Here is a 15,500-nt window from a genome sequence, read left to right as displayed (position 1 = left end):
TCGTTCAGCACACACCATGTAAGAAGAGCACATATTCGTAATCCCGGCATCGATTCCGAACCAAGTACAGTGCTGAAGAGCAAGTTGTTTTGTTCTCATTATACCCCAATGTCCTTGGTGGAGAAGCTGTAAGACAGAGGACTGTAACGAACGTGGTACCACGACCCTGGACTGATCATTATCAGAACTCAACAGCAAAACACCACGTCGTAAAAAAAGTCTCTCCTTGTGAGCAAAAAATCGGCTAACCAACGGGTCCCCGATCCGTGACTTTGACAACATTGCGTAGCAACAAAACGCAGAACGGGAGCAAGGACAGGGTCGGCAGCTGTGGCTGTAGCTACACGACGAAAATCAATCGGAAACGATTCGACCACGTCATTGGTTTCCGCATCAATGAACATGCAAGCAAGTTCGGAGGAATCGAATGCCCTATCCTCAGCAACAGGCAAGCTGGACAACGCATTGGCGTTTCCGTGCTTAGCAGTGGACCGATACAAGATATCGTAGCGGTACTGCGAGAGGAAAATAGACCAGCGAATGAATTTCTGCGCTGTACGTGGAGGTACAGGCTTGGTCGGATGAAAAAGCGATGTCAAAGGTTTGTGGTCTGTGATTATGGTAAAGTGACGACCATAAAAAAGAAATCATGAAACTTTGCAACACGAAATACGAGAGCCAATGTTTCTTTCTCGATCTGTGAATAATTTCTTTGCGCAGACGAGAGCAATTTGGACGCAAAGGCAATAGGGCGATCGTGCGATCCATCTTTGTGCGCAAGCACAGCAGCGATCCCGAAATCCGATGCATTCACTATCAACAAAAAGGGCTTCTGGGGATCGAATGGCGTAAGGAAAGTATTGGAAAGCAACGCCGATTTCAACTGTCGAAACGCGGGTTCGAATTCCTTCGTCCAGACGAACGGAACACCTTTACGGCGTAAGCGATGAAGCGGAGCTGAAATGGAAGAGGCATGCGGCATATATTTATAATAATAGTTGATTTTTAACAGCACACTCTGTAGCTGCTTCAAATTCTGCGGCGACGGCAAGTCTTGCATGGCACGAAGGTGCGTTGGACTGGGATGTATGCCTTAGGCATTCAGTACATGTCCCAAGTATGGCAAGTCCCGAGCAAAAACCACACACTTGTCCTTCCGCAAGCGAAGACAATTTTGTCGCAAGACCTGAAATAATGTTCTGAGATTGGCCAAATGTTCTTCTTCCGTCTTTCCGGAGATCACAATATCGTCCAGATAATTTGCTGCAGTAGGGACAACGCACAAACAGTTTGTAGATATCGCTGAAACAATGCAGGGGCGGATGCACACCCGAATGGCAATCGTTTGAATCGATACAAACTGACCACCAAAACGTGCTGGGATTCTTCGTCCACCGGTATTTGCAAATACGCATCAGCTAGGTCCAACTTCGAAAAATACACTCCTGGAAATGGAAAAAAGAACACATTGACACCGGTGTGTCAGACCCACCATACTTGCTCCGGACACTGCGAGAGGGCTGTACAAGCAATGATCACACGCACGGCACAGCGGACACACCAGGAACCGTGGTGTTGGCCGCCGAATGGCGCTAGCTGCGCAGCATTTGTGCACCGCCGCCGTCAGTGTCAGCCAGTTTGCCGTGGCATACGGAGCTCCATCGCAGTCTTTAACACTGGTAGCATGCCGCGACAGCGTGGACGTGAACCGTATGTGAAGTTGACAGACTTTGAGCGAGGGCGTATAGTGGGCATGCGGGAGGCCGGGTGGACGTACCGCCGAATTGCTCAACACGTGGTGCGTGAGGTCTCCACAGTACATCGATGTTGTCGCCAGTGGTCGGCGGAAGGTGCACGTGCCCGTCGACCTGGGACCGGACCGCAGCGACGCACGGATGCACGCCAAGACCGTAGGATCCTACGCAGTGCCGTAGGGGAGCGGACCGCCACTTCCCAGCAAATTAGGGACACTGTTGCTCCTGGGGTATCGGCTAGGACCATTCGCAACCGTCTCCATGAAGCTGGGCTACGGTCCCGCACACCGTTAGGCCGTCTTCCTCTCACGCCCCAACATCGTGTAGCCCGCCTCCAGTGGTGTCGCGACAGGCGTGAATGGAGGGACGAATGGAGACGTGTCGTCTTCAGCGATGAGAGTCGCTTCTGCCTTGGTGCCAATGATGGTCGTATGCGTGTTTGGCGCCTTACAGGTGAGCGCCACAATCAGGACTGCATACGACCGAGGCACACAGGGCCAACACCCGGCATCATCGTGTGGGGAGCGATCTCCTACACTGGCCGTACATCTCTGGTGATCGTCGAGGGGACACTGAATAATGCACGGTACATCCAAACCGTCATCGAACCCATCGTTCTACCATTCCTAGACCGGCTAGGGAACTTACTGTTCCAACAGGACAATGCACGTCCGCATGTATCTCGTGCCACCCAACGTGCTCTAGAAGGTGTAAGTCAACTACCCTGGCCAGCAAGATCTCCGGATCTGTCCCCCATTGAGCCTGTTTGGGACTGGATGAAGCGTCGTCTCACGCGGTCTGCACGTCCAGCACGAACGCTGGTCCAACTGAGGCGCCAGGTGGAAATGGCATGGCAAGCCGTTCCACAGGACTACATCCAGCATCTCTACGATCGTCTCCATGGGAGAATAGCAGCCTGCATTGCTGCGAAAGGTGGATATACACTGTACTAGTGCCGACATTGTGCATGCTCTGTTGCCTGTGTCTATGTGCCTGTGGTTCTGTCAGTGTGATCATGTGATGTATCTGACCCCAGGAATGTGTCAATAAAGTTTCGCCTTCCTGGGACAATGAATTCACGGTGTTCTTATTTCAATTTCCAGGAGTGTATTTACCAGCGCACAGTTTGTCAAAAAGATCTTCCGGGCGGGTTAAAGGAAAAGTTGCAATCACTAGTTGTGGATTCACTGTTGCCTTAAAGTCCACACAAAGTCTCAATATTCCAGAAGGTTTCGGCAAAATTACTAAGGGTGATGCCCAGAGAGAAGCCTGCACACGTTCAATCACACCTTGTGATTCCAAATGGTGTAATGTTTTGGCGACCTCATCACGCGATGCGTGGGGAACATTGCGCGCTCTGAAAAATTTCGGTTGCGCGTTTACTTTCAGTTCCAAATGTGCTTTATGGTTCTTAGCGCAACCGAGGCCCGGTGCAAAAATGTCTGCAAATGCTTCACATAGACGAGAAACACTGTCTGAAGTCACAGTCTGGTTCACTGATAGGACCTTATTTACTACAGACAAGTTAAACAACTGAAATAAATCGAAATCAAACAAGTTCACTGCAGAAGAAGAACGAAGGACGTAAAATGACACAAATTTTGTTTGTCCTGTGTATGTTGCAATAAGGCTGCACTGTCCTAACACAGGGATCTTTTGTCCTGAATAACTACGTAATTTGACATTTGCGGCGCGCAACGGAGGTGTGCCCAGCAGTTTGTAAGTGTCTCGATTGATGAGTGAAACTGCAGCTCCGGTATCGAGCTGGAATGGTACCCCTTTGCCGTTAATGTCCAAGTCTACATAAAGTTATTGTCCTGCTGACAAGAGCGACTGTCTCGTGCAACGTGAACTGACACTGGTGCATAATCACTTGCGACTTGACGGCAGTTCCGGCGATGTCGACGCACACTATTTTTGGGACGAACACAGTCACTGTTAGAGAGAGTGGCACTGGGCGGAGTGGAATGAACTACATGAATTTCCATGGGTGAAGTTCCGCGAGCCTGAGTAGCCTTGGTTCGATTCCGATTCCGGCGCGAAGCAAAGCGCCTGGAACGGTTTTGAGCTTCCGATTTGAGCTTTTTCTGGCAAACACTCTGAACATGTCCTTTTTTATTACAATAAAAGCAAATAGCTTGGCGTGACGGGCAAATCTCACCCGAATGTTTAGTAACACACCACGGGCATGATCTGATCACTGCATTTGCTTGCCTGCGCGGCACACGTGGCTGAGAGCTTGGCGGCAGCTGCGCGGCCGGGTGCGAGGGCTGTTTACTGCTCCGTGCAGCTCGCCCGACGGACCGGTTTACCTGACACACTGCTGGTGAAGTTTCAAATGATTCCTGAGCACAGTCAAGTGTGTCCTGCCGATCCAATATGTCCATCACATGTTGAAGGGAGGGATTGACTAGTTTCAAAATCTGTTCCCTTATACGAACATCAGAAACTTTCTGTGCAATTGCATCACGTACCATAGTATCTGAACAAGGGAGTAAACATTGACACTCAAAAGCACAATCCCTAGTAAGGCCTTGCAAGGTTGCAACCCTGCCGAACGTTTTGTACGAAAGGAGGTATACCGTTTGGCAACTACACTGAGGGATTCTTTAAAATATGCATCTAATGCAGACAAAATTTCTTCGTAGGACAGAGTTGCTACGTCGCGTCGGGGAAATAATTTGACTACACACGGTAAGTTTGTACCCCGACGGAGGAAAGGAGAAAAGGCTGCTGCTCGTTACCTTGAATTCTGTAGGCGGGAGATGGAATCCAAATTGGCGTGACTACTCCGTCCAGCTTTCCAGTGCAGCATAAAAAGGTCGAAAAGTGGGTGCAACAGCGTGTTGTGGCTGCGTTAGCGGTGAAGCGGCTGCTGCCGCATCGTTTTGCAGTGCACGTTGACCCTGGACGAGCTGTCCAAGGGCATCCAGTAAGGCCTGCGTCTGCTGATTCTGTAAGCGATAAAATTCGGACAGACCATCTATAGATTGTGGTGAAGCCATTACACAACTAAATCAGGGCAATTTAAATAAGAACACTTTTACTGTCGTCGCCAATGTTGTGGTTGACAGGAGAGCCAACCGTGTTACTGAAGGAGGCCGAAATGCACGCGTCTCAGCTCACGCAGGCTGGCATGAGGTCTGGAACATGACAAGGGAATTAGAATTGAGGAAAACGGACGTAGCTGGTGGAATACTTAACTTTAATCGATTAATGGAGAACGTCGCTCTTGACGGTACATGATTTACAATATCAATAGAAACTGATCATGGCGCCTTGCTAGGTCGTAGCAACTAACGTAGCTGAAGGCTATGCTAACTACCGTCTCGGCAAATGAGAGCGTATGTAGTCAGTGAACCATCGCTAGCAAAGTCTCAGCTCACGCACACTGGCGTGAGGTCTGATTCACAACATCAGTAGTACGGATACTGGCGCCTTGCTAGGTCGTAGCAAATAACGTAGCTGAAGGCTAGGCTAACTATCGTCTCTGCAAATTAGAGCGTAGAAGTCAGTGAACCATCGCTAGCAAAGTCGGCTGTACAACTGGGACGAATGCTAGGAAGTCTCTCTAGACCTGCCGTGTGGCGGCGCTCGGTCTGCAATCACTGATAGTGGCGACACGCGGGTCCGACGTATACTACCGGACCGCGGCCGATTTAAAGGCTACCACCTAGCAAGTGTGGTGTCTGGCAGTGACACCACATGATACATCTTGCTCACCAGATGGTACAGTTTTGTCAGAACTGGCTCTCCCAAAGCCGTCAGTAGCTCTAATGGAATGTTGTCTACTCACGGGGCCATTTTTCGACTTAGGTCTTTCAGTGCTCTGTCAAACTCTTCACGCAGTATCATATCTCTCATTTCACCTTCATCTACATCCTCTTCCATTTCCATAAAATTATCCTCAAGTTCATCGCCCTTGTATAGACCCTCGATGTACTCCTTCCACTTTTCTGCTTTCCCTTCTTTGCTTAGAACTGGGTTTCCATCTGAGCTCTTGATATTCATACAAGTAGTTCTCTTTTCTCCAAAGGTTTCTTTAATTTTCCTGTAGGCAGTATCTATCTTATCCCTAGTGAAATAAGCCTCGACATCCTTACATTTGTCCTGTAGCCACCCCTGCTTAGCCATTTTGCACTTCCTGTGCACTGATGTGCGCAACGTCAACGAATAAGCAATACAACTCGACCGTAACGTTGTTTTCCTGCAAACAATGCATGGGTAAATGCCTTGTTTACGCTATGCTGCAACCTACCACGTATTATGGTCATGTGACGTACGTAGTACAATCACCCGCTGTTTGCGAAGTTGTGCCATGTAAGCCGCATTGTTTAGCGGATCGGTATGGTGTTAACTGTGTTCGTACGAGCGCTGCTAACAATGCCACACGTCTACAGTAATGAGGGATACGCAGATATGGTATATTTTCATGACTTTTCGACGGTAGTACTACCGCTGCAAGAGAAGAATACCTCAGGCGTTTTCCGACTCCACCATTGCCTGATCGCAGGGTGTTTAACAAAGTGTTTATCACTTTGCGTGCAAAAGGCTCTCTTATAATTTCAGATTTTTACCCGAGCTTGCACGGCAACAGACGCTCCAAGAACAGGAAGAAATTATCGCAAGTGTTGAGCGAAGTCCCAGCACGAGCCTACGAGTAATGTCGCTGCTTATGAATGTCCCACAGACACGTCTGTGGGAAACATTACATGCGGAAAACCGGTATCCATTTCACATACTGCGTGTCCAAAATCTCCACGTTGGCGACAATGACCAACGACTTCAATTCTCTCACTGGGTAATGGAGAACATGGAATAAACACGCAATAATCATCGATGGTCACAGGAAAACACACACGCTTCAGTAAATAGCAATTGCCAAGTTCATTTTGCCATAAATATTTGGTGCGGCATGATCGGTAACCTTTTGATAGGTCCATTTATTAGCAGTCAGCGATTGACGGGAGAGAGGTACCTGCATTTTTTGGAAGATTCATTTGTACAATTACTGGAAGACGTTCCTTTAGCCAAGCGAACAGGGATGTTATCTACGTGTGAGGGACCTTCTCAACCACACCTACCCTAATCGCTGGACGTGCTGCGGCGGTGCTATTAAATTGCCTCCAAGATCACCTGACGTTACGCCTTTAGATTTCTATTTATGGGGTTGGATGACATCATAGGTGCACAAAGTGAAGGTAAATACACGAAGTGGACGGCTTCGTCGCATCATGGACGCTGCTGGATTGATTAGGAACCAAGCACAGGAAATTAAACAAGCAACCCAACATGTTATCGCTACAGCGTAAAAATGCATTGACGTTCATGGTGGGGTATTCGAACCTGCTCTGTGAACTGTACAACATCTGTTCGATAAATGTTAAAGCCGTTTGTATAATACATGATACGTCTTTTTCTACTGAATACATGTAACATGCATATTGTAATGCATTATGTACTAAATGCAAAGTAAATAAACATTATGTAAAAGTGTGTAACATAACTGTACGTCTGTGTAACATTGTTTTCAAGAAAATCACGTTACGGTCCAGTTATATTGCGTATGACGTGCACATCAGTTTTAAAGTTCCTTTCAATACCCATACCTCCCTCACGAAGCATTTGCGGACCTATGTTCATATAACATTTTTTGTTCGCAATTACTTACACTATCACTGTGTCAAATATTGACCTCTCCTCCCCAAACATCCTGTTTATGGGAACTTAGTCTGTATGACCATACCTTGGTTAACAGTCAAATGTTTTTCGGAAACCTAGGGGTAGAGAATCTCACTGTTGCCCTTCATCCGTAGTTCGCAGTACATCACGTGGGAAAAGTTCTAGCTGAATTTTGCACGAGCGAGCTTTCTAAAACGGCTCTGATTCGTGGACATAACCTTTTCGGTCTGTAGGAAAGTTGTTATATTCGCGCTCAGGATATGTTCTACAGTTCTGCAGCAAAACAACGCCTATATACGACAAGAAGTATTTCGCGTAGTTATTAGATCGGTTACTGTTACTGCAATGCTAGGTTATCAAGATCAAAATGAATTTGAATGTGATGTAATAGTCGGTGCTGGAGCAATGGGACACAACATCCCCGAGGTAGCGATGAAGTGGGAATTTTCCCGTGCCACCACTTCACGAGTGTAACGTGAATAGGAGGAGTCCGGTAAAACATCAAATCTCCGACATCGCTGCGGCCGGAAAAAGATGCTGCAAGAACGGGACCAACGACGACAGAAGAGAATCATTCAACGTGACAGAAGTGCAACCCTTCCGCAAATTGCCGCAGATTTCAATGCTGGGTGATCAACAAGTGTCAGCGTGCCGACCATTCAACGAAACTGTTTTACATATCTATGTATCGGATTCCCGATTTTATTAAAACTAACAACAGTGCCATACAGCAGGCGTGCTCTGTTTGGTCCACTCGACGCCGCGCGACCGTTATCGCCGCCTGGCGGAAATTCGCAATTCTGTTGCCAACTTCGCGACGCCCGTGGAATGGTGTCGATACGTAATACAACAAACTGAAGTCAGGCACATGTTTAAATAATGCTGTTCCCGTAAGTATTGTTGTTTCTTTTTGGGTAGGAAACGCTCTTGAAAAGCTCTAAACATTGTCTGACGTGTTTCAGATCAGCTGGTCGTTGATAGATGCATATTACTCAAAACTACTACTGACAACGACGGGTCGTACGGTCAGTTGATTCTGGCCACGTGCGGCCTGCGGGCGGCTCTTTGACGACCACTGGCAAACAACGAACTTCGCGACGTGACGCGTTTCTCAACAATAAGGGCTGTTTCCAACGGTCCATGCCGTTGCTCGGCAACAGTTTGGCGCGGATCGAATGGTGAGCGAAACGAATGTTTCCATCACAGTCCAGCAAAATCTTAAGAAAACCGTGACTTGATTTGCAGTAAGGAAATGGAATAACGACAGCTGGCGCAAGGTAAGCCACCTACCGACACCTGATTGCTGCCTATCCTTGACACCCAAAACATGGGAGTCAGATGGGTTGCAGTATTATACGGGAGCGTAGTATAAATTCTCAGAAGCATGCAGAGAACAGTGTTGTACCTGGATCATGGAGTACCTAGCAATACATGACTTTCGTGATCGGTGTTTCAATGTAATGACCGATTTTGGAATCACATGCAGGAAAGTGCACTAAAGATCACCATAAACAGCTTTCGGCACTTACTTCTGCTTTTGTGGTTGTGAGGTGGGGTGTTTTTATGTACTACGTGTTATAGGCTGAAGAGCCAAAGAATCTGGAACACCTGCTTTACATCGTGTAGAGCCCCAGCGAGCACTCAAAGTGCCGCAACATGACGTGGCATGGACTCGACTAACGTCTGAACCAGTGCTGGAGGGAACTGACACCATGAATCCTGCTGGGCTGTCCATAAATCCGTAAGAGTACGAGTGAATGGAGATCTCTTCTGAACAGCACGCTGCAAGGCATCCTAGATACGCTCAATAATGCTCATGTCTCGTGACTTTGGTGGCCAGCGGAAGTGTTTAAGCTCAGCAGTGTGTTCCTGGAGCCATTCTGTAACAGTTATGGACGTGTAGGGGGTGTTGCTGAAATTGCCCCAGTTCATCGGAAAGCACAATGGACATGAATGGATGCAGGTGATCAGACAGGGACGACCAGCGTAGACAGGGGGCGCTAAACTCTGTCCTCCTGCCGGTGTAGCGCTGCCCCTTCTTTCCACTGGCGCGCAGCTCAGCGCCTTCTTGATGCCGTTTTGTGGCCCTGCGTTGGTCGTTGTGCAGTCATTGCTTTAATTCTGCACATTAACAGTATTCTCTGTCTTCAGAATGGAAATTTGCATTAGTTGCCAATAGCTCCTATCTGAAAATGTTTTTCACTGGTAACTAGTTTTTGATAATAGTTCGTCGTAATTTGATTTCAGTTACTGACAAGATTTTCTCGAGTCGAACACTTTTAAATTTCAATAAAATGTTTATACCCAGGTACATGATCATGTTGCAGCCATCTTGCAACAGTTTTTCACATTTGAAGGTATCTTACTCTTCCAGAGTAATTTTTATTATTTCAGACCAAGAGTTCAGCGCACATAAACTGAACGCTGTCATTTCAAAATGGAAAACTAGAACATACCAAACTTGTAATATGGGGCTAACCAGAGGCTAAGTGTGAACACTGTTCCAAGTTACAAAATGGTTCAAATGGCTCTGAGCAATATGGGACTCAACTTCTGAGATCATCAGTCCCCTAGAAGTTAGAACTACTTTAACCTAACTAACCTAAGGACATCACACACACTCATGCCCTAGGTAGGATTCGAACCTGCGACCGTAGCGGCCGCGCGGTTCCAGACTGTAGCGCCTACAACCGCTTGGCCACCTCGGCCGGCGTTCCAAGTTACGGCACTCTGCCTTACACTTTACGGAGATCTTCGACACAGCTGCCATATTGAAGGTAATTTGATTTTGCAAACCTGTCATCCAGACTACGCATAACTGTTCGCCGTGCGGTTCTAGGCGCTGCAGTCTGGAACCGTCTGACCGCTACGGTCGCAGTTTCGAATCCTGCCTCGGGCATGGATGTGTGTGATGTCCTTAGGTTAGTTAGGTTTATGTAGTTCTAAGTTCTAGGGGACTGATGATCACAGAAAATAAGTCCCATAGTGCTCAGAGCCATAACGGTTCGTCTGAGGCAGAATTTGTTGGAGAAACATAATTTTACAATGTTATAATCAGGAAAATCGGAATATTACGAATTCTCCACGTTCCTACGAAGCTGTCATGCCACATGCTTTCTGTATTCTCTCCTGCAGATAATGTTCCTAAAGTTCACATTTATGTCTTGATACGAACGTTTTTCACACAGATATCGAACAAAAAGTATATTTTCAAAGGGATTTCTGACAAATTATATGCGGATTTTATACATTAAGCTAAATTTTTTTTCCGAAAACTAATTTAAGTTTCTAAATTATTGGGATGAAATACGATTTGAAATTGTTGTATCTCCTTACAAATCACTAAATAGAGTGGGTCAGCTTTATCGTTTTGTAGTTCGTCTCCTCGTATTGACTACGGAGCGTCCGCATTGTTATCTTCTCGTCTCCGTAGTACTAAGTCAGTAAAGGTCGCAGAAATTGGACTTGTTAATATGTTGACCCCTTTCTTTGCCGCCCGCATCTCGTGGTCGTGCGGTAGCGTTCTCGCTTCTCGCTCCCGGGTTCCCGGGTTCGATTCCCGGCGGCGTCAGGGATTTTCTCTGCCTCGTGATGGCTGGGTGTTGTGTGTTGTCCTTAGGTTAGTTAGGTTTAAGTAGTTCTAAGTTCTAGGGGACTGATGACCATAGATGTTAAGTCCCCTAGTGCTCAGAGCCATTTGAACCATTTTTTTTAACCCTTTCTTTGCTAGTCTGGGCGATGAAATCATAGCGAACCGTTCACCATGCCACAGGCGATAGGTATTTAATGGCAGTGAGCATAATCTGTACATGACCCCTTCCGCCACAGGGTATCCCCTGATCTGACACAACAGGTAGTTCCGTTGACGGTGATCCCATTAAAGCGCTCCGCACGCGAGCGATGTATCGCTGGTAATGTCAAGAGCAATTCTCGCCGGCTATCCGTCACGCACAACCGATTTACCAATAACGGGTCTGATATCGCCATTAACTCACTCCCACTATGTACTGTTGTATTAACGACAATATCCTTTTCCGTTACACGAAATATCGGACTTAACGTCTTAAGTTCAACTGGTCTTCGACTTCCTCGAGTAATATGTCCTCAGTTACTTCGTAATTTGACCGATGTACGTCTGTTCGTCTCGTCACAAGTGGATGCTGATGAATCTCTATAAGTTGCGCCACTTTCCGTCAACTTTTGTTGGTCCTCAATAGAGAGTTTGGGGAGAAGTACTTCCCTTTTTTAAACTGTCCATTTTCAGTCTAACTGCTTCTAGATCAGCTTCTAAAGTAACCAATCTAGATTTTAAATCCTCGTTGTTACACCTTGCTACTTCCTTTAAGTTTGTCTCCCCGTCATACATAAATGTAATGGCGTTTAATTTGGATTTTAGAGCCTGGCAAGTATTCTTTAAGTGCTACCGTACTTCACAGTTAGATTCTGGGGGTCGTCAGATTCTACGTTAAGTGTGACTGTACTCGCACCGTGACTCAAATCGTTATCATATTTGTTACCTGCCACCCAGAGTTGCAGATTCAAATTTTCAGCTGTGTCGTCATTTATTACGACGCTGTTTTCTGTGTCTGGCGTTGCATAACTGAGCCACTTGAATTTTGAAGAATATTCTCCCACAACTCACCCCAATAGTGAGAGGATGGGAAAACCCAAAAGTAGCGAGGGACAAAGGACGCACACCAGCGAGGAAGGCGAAGCGACCCCATTAATGACGACGCCCAATAGCAGCAGTGCACAACAGCAAACCATCGGTAACGGCTCCTTAGCACAGCCGCCTGGAAAAGTAAACTCAGAATATTTCTCTCAATACCAGATGGAGAGGCTAATAACTGAGAACAGGTATATCACTTCCGAAATTATCTATTCAGACTTGACCATAACTCATAACAACATAATTGGTAATCCTTCCAAATTAGTTTTGCTGACTAACATATCCTATCCCTATGCCCGAGAAGTGGCCGTTTCCAAGAAAGAAGACATGAAGCGAGCAAGTAACGAAGAGAAGAAAGACTCCCAATATGAGGGTAGAAGACAATTGACTCCTTTCTAAATCCAATACCTTAAATCAGTATGAAATTTAGAAGAATCAATAGAAGGTGATATTTATCAAAACCATGGCAATTACTTCATTTTAACTATCAAACCAACCAAATGTGGTCAAGCCATGAAACTGAGTATGCGTAATGGGGACATCAAAACGCATTAACTATTGATGGGCTACACTCACCAACCTCAATGGCAACGACAATAAAGGACTATGTCACCTATGCTGTCACATCATGGCATTGCCTTGAACGTGCAGTTGTCGTCAGAGCAAGGCAACATGGGACAGACCATGTAGTGGCATTCATGCTCGAACACTGAGAACTACAAATCTCAATAATCTTCATCAACATCGTGCAGACTCTACAACTGACTAGCAGCATCAACCGCCACTGATCGACAGCAGCACTGGAAAGCAAACCCAGCCCAAAATTTTAATGGGTAAGTGCGTGAAGAAAGGAAGTGATGCATATGACAAATGTATTGTAATATTTTAAAGAGTGCAAAAGATAATCACTTCTGCAAGGAGTTGAGATGCCTGTAAATATGCAGTCGCAACTGTACCCCTGAGCATTTGTAAATTGTGTGTTTAATTTTTATTCTATAATTCGATGTATAATTATTAAAGTATATTCATAAATATACGATATTTTACATTTTGTATTTCATGTGTAATTTGCAAATATCCATTCAATCTAAATGTATGTTAATACGAATTTGTGTATTGTAGATATTTTGGAATCTTGTAAATAATAGATTTCAGCTATCGTCGTCCTTTTTAAATTTCATTGGCAGATCTAGATTTCAGCTAGAAACTAGCCATTCTCAATTAACTATCGTTTTTGATCAATGCATGTAATGCCTGATGGCCAGGCTTCATCCATAATTTATTGAATGAATTAATGAACTGTGGGTGAAGCCCAACCAACAGCCATTACATGCATTGACAAAAATTATAGTGCACTGAGAATGGCTAGTTTCTAGCTGAAAACCAGATCTGCCAATACAATTTAATAAGGATGACTGGTAGCTGAAATTTATTATTTACAAGCCAATATAACAGTCGCTGCGTACAACAGCCTTCTGAATGGAAGGTAACCTGATGAATATTTTGGAAACGTATGTTTTAATGATAAATAATGTGAATGAATATAACATTCGTGTTAATGTGTATAAAATATACAAAAATATTAACTATTTTACATATATAATGTCACTTAAGTAAATACATGTCTCTCTATGAGAATAAATTGTAATATTGATGTAGTATTTAAGTGTTGAGAGTAGATATAAGAGAAACAAACGTATCCTTAACTTCACTCATCTTTCACAATCATGAATATCATGATTGTTTGAGAATTGAGGTGTGACTGAAGTTATTGTAAAGAGAGAATTTAAAAGGGAGATGAACTATTTTAATAGAATTCAAGCACAAATACTAGAGAGAAAAATGTTGTAACATTAATCAGATAGCTATAAAGGACTGTAAAGTCACATAATAATCATGTAAATAGAAAATGCTGTGTAAAGCATTACATTTCAAATAAAAAATGTAATGTTACAACATCACCTAGTATAAGATAGACCAGTAGCTGGATAATGATTAAAATTAGTTGAATTTATAATTTGGCACTGCAATGAGCAGTGCCTCAACCAGTGATCACAGTAGCACAAAATTAATCAGGAATGGATGGCATGTGTAAGGTGTCCAGATTTGATGGCTCTCACATCAGCTTGATCCATAATGACAGTACGATACAGTATGACAGCATCAGGAAATAATAATTACATTATATCAGCAAAAGGCAATTGCACTTAATGTCATTTACCAAAAACTAACAAAACAGTATCTACCAATATATTGACAGGGGCATGAATAAACAAGTTGAAGTGAAACACATTTTTGAGATGAACTGAGCAGGTCGTTGAGGGCATCGGAAAGCCCCATTTAACATCAGAATGGCGAGCTTCAGGATAGAAAGAGATAAGGCCAGAACAATACATTGTACCTTTTAACATAAATACCGCCAGGACCGAGGGTAAATGGCTGCATGACATTAACATGGCTAGGCTGTGACCCAGCAAGGAAAATAAAATTCACTCTTAGCAAGACGGTGATTCGCTGATGCCATACTGGGGGACGCCGACGTGACATGGTGGGAGGATCCCCATTGTATAAAAGCATTTTGAGAACTGAAATGGCTAAATCTCTCTCTCATCTTACAGTGGATGGCACAAGTGAGTGTAAATAAGCGAGGGCATTGAGAGCTTTGCTTCCTGCAAAGTGAGGACGATGCGCTTCACATATCATGGCGACAGATAGCAAAGAGGTAGATAATTATTCCTGCTGGAATTTTCGCATGCAAAGAAACTGTGCACATTGCTCCAACCCTTAGCGAGTGTGCAATAGTGTTTATTTCGACTAGGGAAAGATTAACATTCTATGGAACATAGGAAAGTTAAGACTGAGTGAATTCAGTTAAGGCCAGAGTAGGGAAGTAGCGTTTCAGATCCAGCATGGAGACAACGCTGTTGCAGGTGCCGCTTGGTAAAGTACCATTGCACATTAGGCCGCAGTAAATGTTGAGTCTAGAACTGCCCTCTACAACTTCCGTATTCTTTGACCATTGAATATCAAAACCTACTCTCCCATTGAGTACATGAGAGTTTTTTCATTGGTTCAAAAAGTAAATTTATTCTCCACCTACTCAGTGCATTAACCAGCTATGACCATGTAGATGTAAATGAGTTAATGAAGATTTTTAATCACTCTTTTCTGTGATAAAAATTTTTATGTGTAGAGATAATGATTTTTAATAATTGTCAATTAAAAATACATCCAAGAGTTACACATTTTGTTATAGAGTGTCACAACTAACTGAACATGATTGTTGTGTATCACTTGACCCTAGAAAGCACAGTTGATAAATTATATGTAGAATAAAAAAGGGAATAGCTGTTTTGTCTCTATAGAATAGACCCCAAACTTTCACCTCTATTAAT

The sequence above is a fragment of the Schistocerca gregaria genome, chromosome 3 (genome assembly GCF_023897955.1).
Source record: "Schistocerca gregaria isolate iqSchGreg1 chromosome 3, iqSchGreg1.2, whole genome shotgun sequence".
NCBI classification, from domain to species: domain Eukaryota; kingdom Metazoa; phylum Arthropoda; class Insecta; order Orthoptera; family Acrididae; genus Schistocerca; species Schistocerca gregaria.
Note: the sequence above shows the minus strand (reverse complement) of the source record.